The sequence below is a fragment of the Gopherus evgoodei genome, chromosome 2 (assembly GCF_007399415.2).
Source record: "Gopherus evgoodei ecotype Sinaloan lineage chromosome 2, rGopEvg1_v1.p, whole genome shotgun sequence".
Lineage (NCBI taxonomy): Eukaryota > Metazoa > Chordata > Testudines > Testudinidae > Gopherus > Gopherus evgoodei.
Window position 1 is genome coordinate 58,876,926 of NC_044323.1, and position 16,299 is coordinate 58,893,224.

The window sequence follows — 16,299 nt, forward strand, 5'->3', positions numbered from 1 at the left end:
GTGTGGGGGGGAGAGGTTTACCATATGAAGTTAGATTTAAACTTTTTTTCAGCTTTTTCAATGGAGTTTTAGAAATGTTGATCGATCTATCTATAGTCATAGTGGTTCACACAGCTCTGTTATAATATTTTATTATCAAAGTATTTTCCCTTTAATATAGTCAACTATCATGCTTAAGCAACAGTTGAGGAACATATCTCATCTACTTATTAAGAGAGAGAGACAGACTCAGGCAGCCCTGTTTTGGGTTTGCTTCTGGCAAACTCACCTTTTGGTTTGCCAAGGACAAAATCAAAACCACCTTTGGTTTTTGTTCAGTATTTACACCCTACAGGAGCTTGGACTATTTCACACTTTCAGATGCCTCTGCTTACTTGTGACAGACAGAAATTAAAAATAATAATAATGTCTTTTGCCCCTTTGTTTCCCAGCTTCTAGGCCTATGAGGGAAACAAAATATAACAACATTTAAGCTTTGCTCTCACCCTTTCCAAAATACATGTGGCCACTCTTCCCCATTCATCTTCATCCCCAGTCAGCTTTTCTCAGCAGCTACCAGGAAGGGCAATTCCCACTATCAGCCACTGAGCCTCTGTAGACACATTGGGAAGGGCTGGTCAGTTTCTGCTGGCATCACCATGACGTGTGCAGGAAAGTGACTTTCCACTTCTGGTTATAGAGAAATCAATGGCTGTTCTCACAGTATTTCCCCATTATCCAAACTGGAATCAAATGTGTCCCTTTGTCTGGGTTTGTTTTTACACTGGAACCAATTGTTAAGTCTGTTTACTGTAAAGGTGAAGCCTATAATAAAGAATGTGGGAAATCATTCAAATATGACACGGAGAGGATTGCCAAACAGTTTATTTTAAGGCCACATAATGTATGAACTACAGAACATCTGTAGCTAGTTAATGGGATCTCATAGTCACATTAACACAGATAATGTAAAGTAGAGGCCAAAATGCTTCACTACTCAAGCTGCTTCCAATTTGATAACTTTGATCTTGTTTTAATAGAGCTGGGCAAAACATTTGAGGAGACATGCACAATTGGACATGAAAGCCCCAGTCTGGCATGAAGAAAACATGCTGTTTCTGATAACATGTGGCTACGTCCAACAAGGATAGTCTGAGTCTATACACTATCACAGCAATCCAAAAGACAAGACAATCCAAAAACCACTTCTGAAAATAAAACATTTGTTGGCAACTTGTGCTTCTGGGCATTTTTGTACATTTTTGCGGCGATCTAAAACTGACTTGATTGTGCCTTCCAGCAAATATAGGTACACAAAAAATGTTGTGTAATGTTTCATTTGGGGCCAGATCATGCCTGTTAGCCGTAGTGCATAGCTATGGGAAGTGCACAGCTGCATCAAACCAGAGCAATCACCATGAGGCATTGTGCCTTAGGATGGGAGAATTCCCTCTGGAGCTCCAATGAAAGCAAGTTCTACATTTCTTAACAGAGTGCAGTCTGCTTACAACCCTCTCCCCAACACACACATGCACTGGCTCTTCTCGGAATTTCTTAGTGGAGAACAGCTAGATATGGTGGACTTCTGGTCACAAAGGGAGTTCCACACTTTGTTGAAATGTTATCTCAGCCTTTTGAAGCCAATGATAGTTCTGCATAAATGCAAAATTAGGCCTGTCACCTGTTTTCCCCATTTCTAGAGAAGTCATTTTGTACCGTTCACCTTGACTGGAAAAATTAACTCCTCATGGGAAAAGAAATATAAATAATATGACTAAATTGGACAGTTCTGAAAACTGAAGAGGCACAGTGTACAGGACCTTAGCCTCGATGGCAGGTCAAACATACTGCTGGTTATTATTATTATAATTAATTATTATTAGGGCTGTCAAGCGATTAAATAATTAATCACAATTAATCATGTGATTAACAAAACTAGTCACAGTTAATCGCACTGTTAAACAACAATAGAATACCATTTAATTTTAAAAATTTTTGATGTTTACTACATTTTCAAATATATTAATTTCAGTTACAACACAGAATATAAAGTGTACAGTGCTCACTTTGTATTTATTTTTGATAACAAATATTTGTACTGTAAAAAAAATACAATTTTTTTCAATTCACCTCATACAAGTACTGTAGTGCAATCTCTTTATCATGAAAGTTGAACTTACAAAAGTTGAATTATGTGCAAAAAAACCTGCATTCGAAAATAAATCAATGTAAAATTTTAGAACCTACAAGTCTACTCAGTCCTACTTCTTGGTCAGCCGAACACTCAGACGAAGAAGGTTGGTTACAATTTGCAGGAGATAATAATGCTGCTTGCTTCTTGTTTACAATGTCGCCTGAAACTGAGAACAGGCATTCACATGGCACTGTTGTAGCTGGTGTTGCAATATATTTACGTGCCAGATGCACTAAAGATTCATATGTCCCTTCATGCTTCAACCACCATTCCAGAGGACACATGTCCAAGCTGATGACGGTTATGCTCAATAACAATCCAAAGCAGTGTGGACTGATGTATGTTCATTTTCATCAACTGAATCAATTGCCACCAGCAGAAGGTTCATTTTCTTTCTTGGTGGTTTGGGTTCTATAGTTTTTGCTTCAGAGTGTTGCTCTTTTAAGATTTTTAAAACCATGTTCCTCACCTCGTCCCTCTCAAATTTTGGACGACACTTCAGATTCTTAAACCTTGGGTCAAATGCTATAGCTATATTTAGAAATCTCACATCAGTACCTTCTTTGCATTTTGTCAAATCTGCTGTGAAAGTGTTCTTAAAACGAGCATGTGCTGGGTCATCATCTGAAACTGCTATAATATGAAATATATGCAGAATGCTGATAAAACAAAACAGGAGACATACAATTCTCCCCCCAAGAAGTACAGTCACAAATTTAATTGACGCATTATTATTTTAATGAGCATCATCAACATGGAAGCATGTCCTCTGGAATTGTGGCTGCAGCATGAAAGGGCATACTAATGTTTAGCATATCTGGCATGTTAATATCTTGCAGTTCCAGCTACAGAAGTGCCATGTGAATGCCTGTTCTCACTTTCAGGTGACATTGTAAATAAGAAGCAGGCAGCAGTATCTCCCATTAATGAAAACAAACTTGTTTGTCTTAGCGATTGGCAGAATAAGAATTTGGACTGAGTGGACTTGTAGGCTCTAAAGTTTTACATTGTTTTGTTTTTGAGTGCAGTTATTTAACAAAAAAAATCTGCATTTCTAAGTTACACTCTCATGATAAAGAGACTGCACTTCAGTACTTTTATGAGAGAAATTGAAAAATACTATTTCTCTTGTTTATCATTTTTACAGTGCATATATTTGTAATAAAAAAAAATAATATAAAGTGAGCACTGTGCACTTTGTAGTCTGTGTTGTAATTGAAACCAATATTGAAAATGTAGAAAAACATTCACAAATATTTAATAAATTTCAATTGATATTCTATTGTTATAAGTGTGATTAATCATGATTAATTTTTTTTACTTAATCGCATGAGTTAACTGCGATTAATTGACAGCCCTAATTAATTAATTAATTAATTAATTAGATTATGGTTGCATCCAAAATATGCTAGTCTCTTTCCAAAAACAGAGTTTTGGCCCAAAGAATAATCAATCTAAAAAGACAGACACATGAGAAACATCATAAAATGAACATACACAAGTGAAAGAGTTTCCAAATATTTTCTCAAAATTCACTTCTGCTGCAAACCTTTAAAAAAAATTATCCAACCATTGATGACTTAGTTGAATGACAGTCAGGTTCAGGTGATTTTCACATGTTCAATGGGGGAACAAAAGTACTTGAGATGATTTGGAAGTTGTGTAGGGCACTAATGGTACAACTCTATGCCCGCTTCCCTCCTTTTGTCTGTCACACCCACTTTCCATATCTTGGCTGTTTGGGATAGGAACGGTCTTTCTATGTGTTTGTACAGTACCTAGCACAATGCAGTTTCAATCCTGACTGGAGCCTTTAGACACTTGCACAACACAAACTATTATTAATTTATTATTATTAATTATTATTATTGTTAATGATAAGGCATCCAGGTTAACCAAGTCCTGAAGCTAAAAGCAATTGACAAAATTCTACCTGGCATTTCCATATGTAGTGAATAATGAAATTTGGGAAAAGCTTTATGCGGGAAAGATAGAAAAAAAAAGAACAAATCGCTGATGGGAATTGTTGGTCACCCAATGACTAGGAAGAGAGATGTCAGAAGGCTGCATATTAGTAAGAAGCCTTGTTCTCTTTGGATCATGCGGCTGGGAGTTTCTCCATTCAGTGACAGCAGAGGTGAGCAATGTGTTAGTTCGATTCCAGCTTTTAGAAGCATGAGAGCGTCAGCCTTTTTCATAAAGCTCCCCTTGACCTCCATGTGGTCTCTACAGGAAATTGTACAAATGCCATTAACAGGTCATAGGGGAACAACAGGGAGATTAACATAGGTTGAAGAACTGGTTATTTTGTTAGATCTTGCAGGATCAGTACTAGACTATGTGTCAGAACTGGTGACAGGCTGCACCTGGGGTGGGAGGGACCCCTCACAGGGAGGCAGTGAGAAAGAGTGTTCTGCTCCTGCTCCTCATTTCCCCCATCTGTACTGCATGCAAAGGGGCAGTGTGAGCAAGCTGATCTGAACCTCTCGCTGTATTTCCAAGACTCAAAACCCTTCTGGCTACATTATGCCACTCTCCAGCACTGGGGCACCAGCCCAGCCACATGCACACAACTGATGGCATATAAATGAAAAGGCAGATTTAAGAGGAAAAAAAGAGGGTCAAGGAGAAAGGCATTAAAATACTACCTAGGAAGAGGCTGTGGCTCCTGCCTCCCAGGGTCTTACTTGATGCTCCTATTGTAGCCCTTGTCTGAGGAGTTTTTCCACCCCCTCCTGGTGGCTGTTCCTGCCTAATCAGAGCCTTTTACCAGACTCTTTCTGACAGGGGTCTGCAGCCTCTGGTTGGGCTTGATTTAGGGCCCCTCCTCCTTTGAGGATACTGCACTGCTCCTTCACAGCAGGTTACTCCCCTGAGCCACTCTCATCTTTTTCATGGAGCTGCTTTCCTGTCCCCAAATGGGGCTTCCTCTGGCCCCATTGCAAGGCTATCCACTACCAGGGCTTCCTTTGCACTTCGCCCCCCCACCTGCTGCCCACCTCCTGCCTCCACTGGGGTTTTCTGTGACACACACACACCCCTACACACACACACACAACCTTCCTGTCAGCTGTGGACCTCAAGAATTTCTTGATTTGAGACAACCTCTGCCCAAGTGGCTCCTGCTGCTCAGGTGAGAAGATTCCTTCTGGGTCCCCTGTCACTTTTACCCTCTCCACCTGATGGCACCTGTTGCCATATTGTGGCACTTACCTTCCCTCAATTCTGGCACTGCCCTGCCACTTAGAGCTGCCTGCTGCTTTGTTCTCCTGCTGCTTTCTCCCTTCTCTCCACAACCTTTCTCTGCACCTTCAACCCCACAGCTTGCTCAAAGCTGTGCTAATGTACGTTTCCCTCGGCTGGCCTTCTCTCAGCCTCCCACCGCCAGCCCACTTCCGCACCCAAAATAGTAGCTTTTTATTTCAGCCAACATACAGTTTTAATTATAATCCCAGAGGCAGGAGGAAAAAAATATTACATAGGAAGGAGGGGATAAACCTCAGGTAATTCTCAGGGGGCCATGGATGTGCTTGAATCAGACCTGCACTAACATATATAAATCAGGAAGCAAAGCTGGTGTTCTAGCATGAACCAGAGTTAGTGATGCTGGATTGCATCCCCTCCCAGAGGTTGTCTAAATCCAATTTTCATCATTTAAAAAAAAGGCAGCAGGAGATTAGCAGCTAGTATTAAATAAAACTCCACTCTTACCCACCTCCTAAAGAAAACCCACAAACCTCTCACTGTCTTTTTATTCTTCAGCGGAAAGTCAAGTTGCCATTAATCAAGGTGATGTTTTTAGTCTAAATAAATGAGACTGGTGCTTTCCTGAGAACTCCCCAGACATCACCAATCCAGGAAATGTCCAAGATTCCTGAGGAAAGAAGAACTACAGTGGAGGATATTCTGCAATTTTGTAACTTCGCATTTTGTTATTGTGAGGAAACCAATTATCAACTAAGAATTCAGTCTAAAAGTATTAATTCATTTAGGACACTTTAATGCCAGCTCCTCCAGCCTGGCAGATTCTGACTTTTGAAACATATTTAACTATTCACTTATTTAAAGCTACCAGCTTTGCAATAGTTTATTAGAAGTTTGTTCTAATTAGTAACTGGCAAATGGATTTAAAAACATCTTAACCCTGAATCAAATCATTAACTTTGTTACCAAACCACCCCCCAAAACAAAACAACAACATCACAAATATTTTGACACTATTTTTACTCAATAATAAAATTGCAGGGGGAGTTACAAGACAGAATTAATCACCACTTGTTCTATCATGGCTAATTTAAATTGTGACTTCCTCATGTCAGTGACTTCTCTACACAGATTTTCTTCTCCAGTCTTCAGAAAGAGAGAGACAGACTCTTTAGGGACACAGAGACTACTGCATTTCCAGAGTAACTCCATCATCTGGTGAGTATTTAGGTTGTGTAGGGAATGGGAGGATTCAAGATGAAATGATTTGGCAGGCATGATGAGGAGTTTTTTAATGAGTCAATGTGATGGGAAGGAGTTATTAGTCATAACTATTACACCTGTGCCATAATTAATTAATAGAGAGACAAGATGGGTGAGGTAATATCTTTTATTGGACTAACTTCTGTGGGTGAAAGAGACAAGCTTATGAGCTACACAGGGTTATTCCTTAATACTGCAAACAATAATTAGCTAATTGCTTTTCAGCCAGAAGAAAAGAACTAAGAGACAGTAAGTGATGCTTTTGGACACCTGGTCCTCATAAAAGGGGGAGAAAGTTCACTGTGAAGGGAAGAACCACAGACAAAAGAGAGATTTCTATAAAGGAGTTGGGTGGGTAGGAAAAACACAAATCTCAGAAAGTCTCCTCTGGTATTGGAGGAAGGCGATTGAAGACAGAGTCCAAAAAAGGGTAGATTTGTTGAGAAACTTTGGATGCTGGCCTGAGTTTGTGTTGCCCTGAAAGGGGTTGAACTTAGATGGTGTGCCATAAGTTTGCTTCTGACAGTCTTGAATCCAGATTGTTACAGGGGTGGAATGGACAATAACCTAATGAGATGCAGGGAATTCAGGGACCCCCAAATCTCTAGGATTTTATTAACAGCATCCTGGGATGGAAATATTGGAAGCACTGGTGAATCAAAATCTGCTTTGTGTTGTACCCATCAGCCTTACTGGGAGCATGTTTGGCATAAATAAAAAGAAAAAGGTTGGAATAAAAGTATTAAGGCATTTTCATTCCAGGAATAAAAAGTGGATGACTCATTAGAAAAGAATGAGAGAACAAGGAGGACAGGACTAGTAGCAAGAAGTTAATGGTAGTAGCAGTTTCTATTTCTGAAAGCCCCCTGCCCTGTAACCAGGGCCAGAGGAAAGTGTGTGTTTTGAAATGAGCTGGTCAGAGCAATTCAGCCAGAAATTAAAGTAGCTATCAATCTTTTGTTAGAAATACCAGCTCCCTTTATAGAAGGATTTTCTTTTTTTCCACAAGTCAGATGAGTTTCCCCTCTGGTTACTGAAACAGCTGTGACAGAGGGTATTGCTGATAGCTTTGTTTTGTGGCCTTGCCAAATGCTCTGTGCTAAATGTGGCTCTCAGTTACCTACTTGCAACCCTATTGGCCTCAGTGGATGCAAGCAGAAATCTGCCCAGTGAAGGATACCTCGGCTCATTTATAACTGAGGTAGTGGAGTGTGCCCATACTATGATAAGTGACTCTAACATTGACATTGTGGGGGCCATTGTTTTTCAGTAATATCAGATCACCAGTTTACAATTAAGGTGTTTTTTCTAGCTACTAGCTTCACAAATTAAAACTGAGATCAAGATTCAAGTTGCATTATTTTTGGCACCATCTGAAATATGGGATTCGGTTAACAATTCTGTAGGTTGTGCATAAGCCTGAAAACCGTACAACTCACATTCTTAATGTTGTGTTGGGTAGCTCTGTTGCAGTAAGAGTAGCTAGATCTACAGGGGACAGATCTGTAGAGTAAAAATGGAGCCCTTTATATAGTCACTTTTCTGAGCCCAACTGTGTTGTAGTGTTTGCAAGAAATATGTAAGCAAGATGGCATTACATACACAACAGTGACCTCTAATGGTTGAAGAAATTACCCTACACTTGTTTTTTCTGTTTAAAATGTCTAGAGTAATTTTTAGGTGTATCATCAATAACATGAACGCGTTTAGCATTCTGTCTTTAACTAGCAGTCTGTCAAATAGTAGTATTTAACAATGTAAAGTGGAATATAACCCTGGGAACTAATCCCTGAAGATCAGCAAGATCCAGATATAAGTCCAAGCTGTTTGAAAACTTCTATAGGAAGGAGCTGAACTTATGGTCTTAAATATGCAGGCTCTATTTTCACTATAGATTCCCTGATTTCAAGGTCAGAGGGGACCACTGTGATATTTTATTCTGACATCCTGTATAAAACAATCTATAGACCTCCTGAAAATTATTTCTGTTGAGCTAGAGTCTATCTTTTTAGGTGAAACTAATATACCACAAGAAGTTTATATTCTTGCAATTCATCTGTTTTGGAGAAAGTTGGCTAGAATCTCCCCTTCTCCTCCTTCCCTCCCCCACGTTTGTTGGTTGGTTTAAACACTTAATGAAATCAGCTAACCCAAGAAGAGGAGTAAGGACAAACCATTAAATCCTCTGTTCCTATCTCTTTGGGAATCTCTGGTATTCCAAGGCCATATAGAATGTGAAGGCTAATGTGACAGGGTAGCCCATCCCCTTAAGACTGATAGGACCTGGGGTCAGTCCACCCCTGTTCTAAGATTTTTGGAGGTCTTATAGATACAAGGACCTAGGAAACAGGAGCTATTGGTGAAGGGTTGCAGTTCCAGGAATAAGTTTTATTTTAGGGATAAACTCATCAGTAGCGGATTTGCAATGACACCGGGCCCACACTGCAGAGGGGCCCCGACCAGGTCCACTGTTCTCCGCCCGCCACTCTCTCCTGTGGGGGGCAGAAACTTGGTGCTGCTGGCACTGAGACTCCTGCTGCAGTAGGGCAGCCAAGCTCCCCCTCCCATGCCTCTTCTCACAGCTTGCTGTGTTCCCACCCTCCCCCTCCCTTCTGCCAATTAGCTGCTTGCCGGCAGGAGGGAGGGGGAGGATCGGAGCCACAGCATGCTCGCCACTGGGGAGAGGAGGCAGAGAAACCTGGCAGGCTGGGCTGGTTTGTTTATCTTCCGCAGGTTCGGCTGATCGCAGCTCCCGTTGGCCGCTGTTCGGCACTCCGGACCAATGGGGGCTGAGGGAAGTGGTGCAGGCTGAGGGATGTTCTGGCTGTGATGGCAAGTAAACATAGTGGCCCAGCCCTGGCAGGCCATGTGCTGAAGGTTGCTGATCCCTGGAATAGGAGAAGCGAGGGTCCAGTATGCGGATCCCCTTGGAAGCAGCTGGGAATCCCCAGTTAAGTAGGCCCATCAAAACCTCACCCTGATAAGCCCACCTCCCCTGCATCTGTACCACCCCGATGACCTCCCTAACAACCTCCCTACTGAGCCCCAACCACCTACACCCAAATAAACCCCACCTCCCCTGCACCCAGACTCCCCCACCCCACTGAGCTCCAACCACTTTCACTTGGTCCTCCCCTGCAGACTCCCACTGCCCCTGCACCCTGCACCTCCCTGTGCATCCAGATCCCCCACTGAGCTGCCTGCACCCAGACTGCCCCCCATATAACCCTCTCACACCCCACTCACAGAAAAATGCCTGATTTTAAAAAAAATAGTTTCTTTGCCCAAATAGACAGGTACATAGATATATTTAGGCCAATTCAAATTGTTTTATCTTTAAAAATGGAGAAACTTTCAATATTAATTAATATTAGAAATCTCTTCATTTTAACAAGCAAATTATCCAGATAAACATTGTGTTATCTTTATTAACACCAAAAAAGCTGCCGCTAGGCTCATCAGAAGATGATAGGAAAGAGAACTATTCTCCTAGAAAATCTAGTAGGTTTCTTTCATTTGTTAGAGTGGTAAATGAAAACTTTGATAAAATAAGCAGCTAACATATGTTCAGTGCCATTTGTTTAGTCTAAATACATGTCATAGTTGGATGGCTTTGAATCTCATACAATATGGGTAACAATGTCAGATTTCAATAATTAACATGACTAGAGAAGTTTAACTTCTCAGACAAGAGATACCAACACAGGATTGATCACATGTACAGAGCACATCATGTATGACATGTAAATTCTGATCATGCTACAGCTGGTTTAATATGCTTAAACCTAGTTAAATTTCAGAGTAAAAAAAAAAAAAGAGTCTCAAATCCATCCAATCAGGTCCTTATTGAAGGCAGTGTGGGAATCCAGATGCATGAAGACATAACAAAATGGCTTGAGATGATGGAATTGTTAGCAGTACCACAGAAATAAATAAAGATGGGTTGAAGGCCACATGATTACTGCTGAGTTAATCACTCAGGCCTGATCCTGCATTAGGATTGTCATAAACAGATGGTTAAGGCTTAATGTCTCTTTTACCTGTTAAGGGTTAAGAAGCTCAGTAAACCTGGCTGACACCTGACCAGAGGACCAATAGGGGGACAAGATACTTTCAAATCTTGGTGGAGAGAAGTCTTTGTTTGTGCTCTTTTTTGGTTTGTTGTTCGCTCTCGGGACTGAGAGGGACGGGACATCATTCCAGGTTCTCCAAATCTTTCTGAATCAGTCTTTCATGTTTCAAAATTGTAAGTAGTAGCCAGGCAAGGCGGATTAGTCTTATGTTTGTTTTTCTCAACTTGTAAATGTGTCTTTTTGCTGGAAGGATTTTTACCTCTGTTTACTGTAACTTTGAATCTAAGGCTAGGGGCGGGGGTCCCTCTAGTCCATATGAATCTGAGTACCCTGTAAAGCATCTTCCATCCTGATTTTACAGAGAGAATTTTTACTTTTTCTTTCTTTAATTAAAAGCTTTCTTTTTAAGAACCTGATTGATTTTTCCTTGTTTTAATATCCAAGGGATTGAGTCTGAACTCACCAGGGATTGGTGAGGGGAAAGAAGGGGGATGGTTAATTCCTCCTTGTTTTAAGATCCAAGGAGTTTGGATCGGTGTGAAGCTTCTCAAGGCAACCCAGGGAGGGGAAAGTCTGGGGGGAAAAGGAAGAGGATGGTTAATTTCTCCTTGTTTTAAGACCCAAGGGGTTGGGTCTGGGTTCCCCAGGGAAGGTTTCGGGGGAACAGAAAGTGTGCCAGACACTAAATTCTGGCTGGTGGCAGCGTACCAGATTTAAGCTAGTAATTAAGCTTAAAAGTGTTCATGCAGGTCCCCACTTTTTGTACCCTAAAGTTCAAAGTGGGGGGAAAAAACCTTGACAAGGATATGAACCCATATCCTCTTTGAAAGGTGTAACCTATGGCAGGATAGATCCCTAAAACAAGCTCAGGTGCCCATTCCAATTATTACTCTACCGCTGTCTCATCTTCCCATTCCTATACAATGTGCACTTCGCTGTCTTGCCATGAGATAAAAAACCCAGTTTGATACCCAATTTGCAAATATTATCCTGTCTCTGACCCAACATTTATCAAAACCAGTGAAAACTCTGAAAACTACAAGCAGCATAATTGACTCATGCCACTTTCCTTCCTGTTATTTCTAGACTATCAGTGTATGAACGGATACTCTGACTCCTAACAGCTGAATGTTGTCACTTTTTGCTTAGCAGCTCTGAGACAATTTACATATAACCTTAATTCCCCAGAGGATATTCTACCTTATCTCTCTTCCACTTGACCGCACTGAAGGATTTAAGGATGTAGGAGACTGTGAGTAGGGCTGGCTGGAAAATAAGAATTCCATTTTGAAGTTTCAACATTTTTTTTTGTTCTGCATCAGGACAAAACTGAGACCTTTCCATTTTTTTTGCACAGTAGAGCATGAGAGACAGAACAGCCAATAGCCAGCTGATTAGGGTACTCCTCTGTGATGTAGGAACTATAGGTTCAAGTCCCTGCCCTTATTTGGAGCAAGGATTTGAACATAGGTTTCCCATATCCCAGCTAATCACTAGCTATTCTGGGTGCTCTCTCTTCCTCTCATATTTACCAGAAATCCCATTCTGGACCTGAGAAACCTTCTGGACAAAAACTTGGTTGAAGCTAATATGTTTCTGTGAATGGTTCTGCTTCAATGAATCTGCTTTTTGTTGAAAAATTTCTGAGCAGCTCCAGTAGTAAGCTTGAAGCTGGAGTAAAAAAAAAAAATTACAAAAAATATTTAGCCTGAAAAAGATATATTTAAGGGAATTAGGTATATTTCTTAGTCTCAATTTTCTTGTATTGTTAGTGATGGTAGTAGATTTGCAATAGCACCTAAAGGCCACAAGCAGTTTCACACCACCATGCTACTAGGTGTTGCGCGTGCACACACAGACACACATACAAATAGTCCCTGTCCTAAAGACTTCACAATCTCAGATTATTTGTAACAGGTAGTGGTCCTCCTAAACATATGCCTTTATGATTTTAATATCGTCTTTTGATATCTTAAAATGTATAAATAAAGTTGAGAAGATTCAATAGCCCTCCCCTTTTGGGCCTAGCATTTTTCTCCTGGCCTCACTTGGCCCAGAGCAAGGTCTCCAGGTGTGGTGTTGGGAATTTCAATTAATGAACATCCCTGCAGTCATCCTGTTTAGGTAGGTCTAGTAGACTGCAGGGACAGAGTTATAAGATCACAGATCTTTATGTTTCTAAGATATATTCCATAACACATTCTGTACATATGGAACAGAATTTAAAATATTTCCTATAGATCAAATTCTGTAAACATTACTGGATAGTGCATACTTACATCTGCATGGTAGTATTTGCAAGATTGGATACTTGATCACACACAGAATAATGACCCAGGAAGCACTTTTAAAGGTCATTGCGAAACTGGCAGTTCTGAGCTCAGAGAAATAACATAATAAACATGAGGTATAGAGCTACTCTCAATTTGTTTGAAAAGTTCACTTCATTCTGCTCCCATTGACTGTAGATGATCATCACATTAACCAGTAAGGAGTGAATAGCCTATGCCAAAGCAGGTGCAATAGCAGAAGAAGTCCTGTCATCAGTGCAAACTTTGTAGCCTTTGGAGGACAAGAGAAGGAAATCAATAGGTCTGACTCTCTCAATAGTTAGTCTTTTTTAATTTATGACTTTGTCTGCAGCCACAATGACTAACATATGTTTGTCTTTTTAACAGATATACAAGTAAACTAGGAGAAGCAAAAAACCTTGGTATAAAAAAGACTATTGCTTCTAAACTGTCTCTTGGTTTTTTGTACCTGATTATAAATGGATGCTACGGCCTTGGGTTTTGGTATGGAACTACCTTAATTCTGGATGAGAATACTGGCTATTCAGTTGGGACTGTCCTGGCTGTAAGTGTCATATTTTAACATCAGTGTCTTTCTACAAACTAACTTCATTGTGAAGGTGATGTTGAGTATATGATATGGTGGCTATAGGCAGGGACAAGTATGGAGAATCCACAACTGCCCAGGAGCTGGGTTACTTCTATAACTTACTGCAGAGCTGATTGTGTTCTGTAAAATATAAGTTAAAATTAAGTTCCTTGCCCTTTTGATTGTGAAGTTGTATTTGGATACCAGGGTAATGGGCACTAATATAAGAATTTAGATAGGCAGAAGAGACTCTTCACCACATAACTGGTTTACTGTTGTCTTCTTAGCAGATATGAAATTTTCTCCAATTCTTCTCAGTGCAGTGTTCACTCTGAGGTCACATAAAGATGACTTAAATCCACCTGGTTTTGCACTTCACAGTCATCGCTGTTTCAGCTAATGTGCTTATCTAATAGAGTGAGGCAAACAGTGATTTCTTTCATGATATTAGTTTGAATTTATATAAAATTTTGTCTCTGCCATATTTGTGTCTCTTCTGCATTTGTTTTCCATGAACATTCATGCAGTTTGTTTTACCAGCACAAATGTGCATAGAAGATGAAAGTTAAATTTACTTTTCAGAAGGATTCACGCCAGATACAAGGATTATAATAATTGCAGCCAGAGAACAGAAACAATACCATGCGACTATATGACCAATCACAACTAAGTAACAGTAAATGAAGTTAATTGAAAACGTAATCAGATCATTTAAAATAATTAACAAATTAGAAAAAATCATAATCTGCTCATGGATTTTCCACAAACAGAAGAGAAGGTGAAATTTGCCTAATAGATCCTTCTTCACAAATTATGTGATGAACTGCTGGTAGTCTGGCTGCATGTACTCCTCACATCTTGTGTTTCTCTTTATTTGAAGGATATTCTATCTAATAAAGTTGAACATTTGACTATGTGGAGTTTTTAATTGTTTGGAAAATTGAAACTCTATTTACTGGTTGCCTTAAAACTCAGAGTAATAGTGAAGTTTATGGTGTAGTCAGCTAAAGACATGTTGGACTTTTGCAGTGTGGTTTGCGGGTTTTCTGAGTTTTCTGTAAAACTTGATCAAGCAGCGGTAAAGGCCATTCACTTTAATGAGTCAATTAAATATTTGGTGTTAAAATATACTACAATAGAGACAAGTAGAATAGAAAACAAAAAATAGTCCTTTTCTTTCTGTTTTATGTAGAAATTCCATAGAAATTTGCCAAAAATCCTTCTCAATTTCTGTTGTTCCAGACTCTAAGGTATTGTGCTGACATTCCAAGGATTAAACTTAATTCTTTCGATACTTAGGAATGTCTTGTGAATGACACACCAATGCTGGGACTGATCCTGCGGTCTTTTCTGAGGCATAGCTCCAATGGTCAGAAATGGGAGTGTTGCCTAAATCAAGACTATAGGACCAGCCTTAAATTTTGGATTTGTTTTCATTGTGAGTTTCATCTTCTTCCTCCTGTAGGTTTTCCTCTGAGTTACTTTTAATGGTTATTGCCTGGGCACAGCAGCACCACACTTTGAAACTTTCTCTATTGCTAGAGGAGCTGCCTTTAAAGTTTTCAAGATCATTGATCAGGTATGGATCCTTCTACCCTGCCCTCATAATTGGGCTAGTATCTTGCATGAGAGCACTAACAATGCCAATAGAAAAATAAAGTAGTAATAAGCAAAAAGCCACAGTAACTTCCATTGAAAAATAAAGGAGGAAAAAATTAGTGTTTGCCAAAAGGAAAAAGACCAAACTGGCTTAGCAAGAAACATTATGTTCAGGCTCTTAAAAGGAAATTACAAACAATACAATGCAGTTACCAAAGCAAAGTAACTGTGGCAGTTAGCCTTAGATTGCAAACTACCAATGCTAAAACAGGTGTGGTGTGGGAGATGTTTTAAACTGTAGAATAAAAATATGAAATATTCAGGCTATAATATCATCTCCCTCCCTCAGTTATGCATTTGTAAATTATTTGCTTAAATTTTAATTTTTCTCCACTCCCCAGAAACCCACTATGGATAGTTTTTCTTCAGGTGGACACAAACTCGATCACATAAAGGGAGCACCTGAATTTAATAATGTACAGTTCAGTTATCCTTCAAGACCAGATGTCCAGGTAGGAGAAACACCTATTCTGTGCTGTGTTGTAGTCACAGTGACTACAACTTGAAATATGGCATGTTACTTGTGTATTATCCTGGAAGAGTTGTGTGCTTTAGAGGACGGGATGGAAGCACAGGAGAATGGAGTCAGGAGGTTGATTTGAGTTCCAAGCGTAGAGAGGAAACATAAAAGAAGACATGGAGAAGAGTGTTGGAGAAGTATATAAAAAGGGGTTGTTAACCAATGGAATGTTTGAGCAAAATGAGGCAAGAAAGGTGTGGCCTCTAAAAAAGAGAAGAGAAGAGAGATTGGAAGAAGCAAAGTTATGCAGTGTCCTGAAGGTGAGCCCAGGGGCTTGAATGTGATGCAGGAGGCATGCAGGAGCCAATGGAAGGACTTCAAGAGGGACTGAATGTGGTCAGAATCATGTCAGTAGATGAATTTTTGCTGCAGAACACTGGACAAATTAGAGGTGTCAGGAAGGGCAGGTTCCAGTGGTTAAAGAATGAGACAAGATCAGAGCCGTAATTTGCAATGAGAAAGAGTGTGTTTTGAAAATGTAGCAGGGATAAACTGGCAGGGTGACAGAATCTCGTTAATTTGAGATT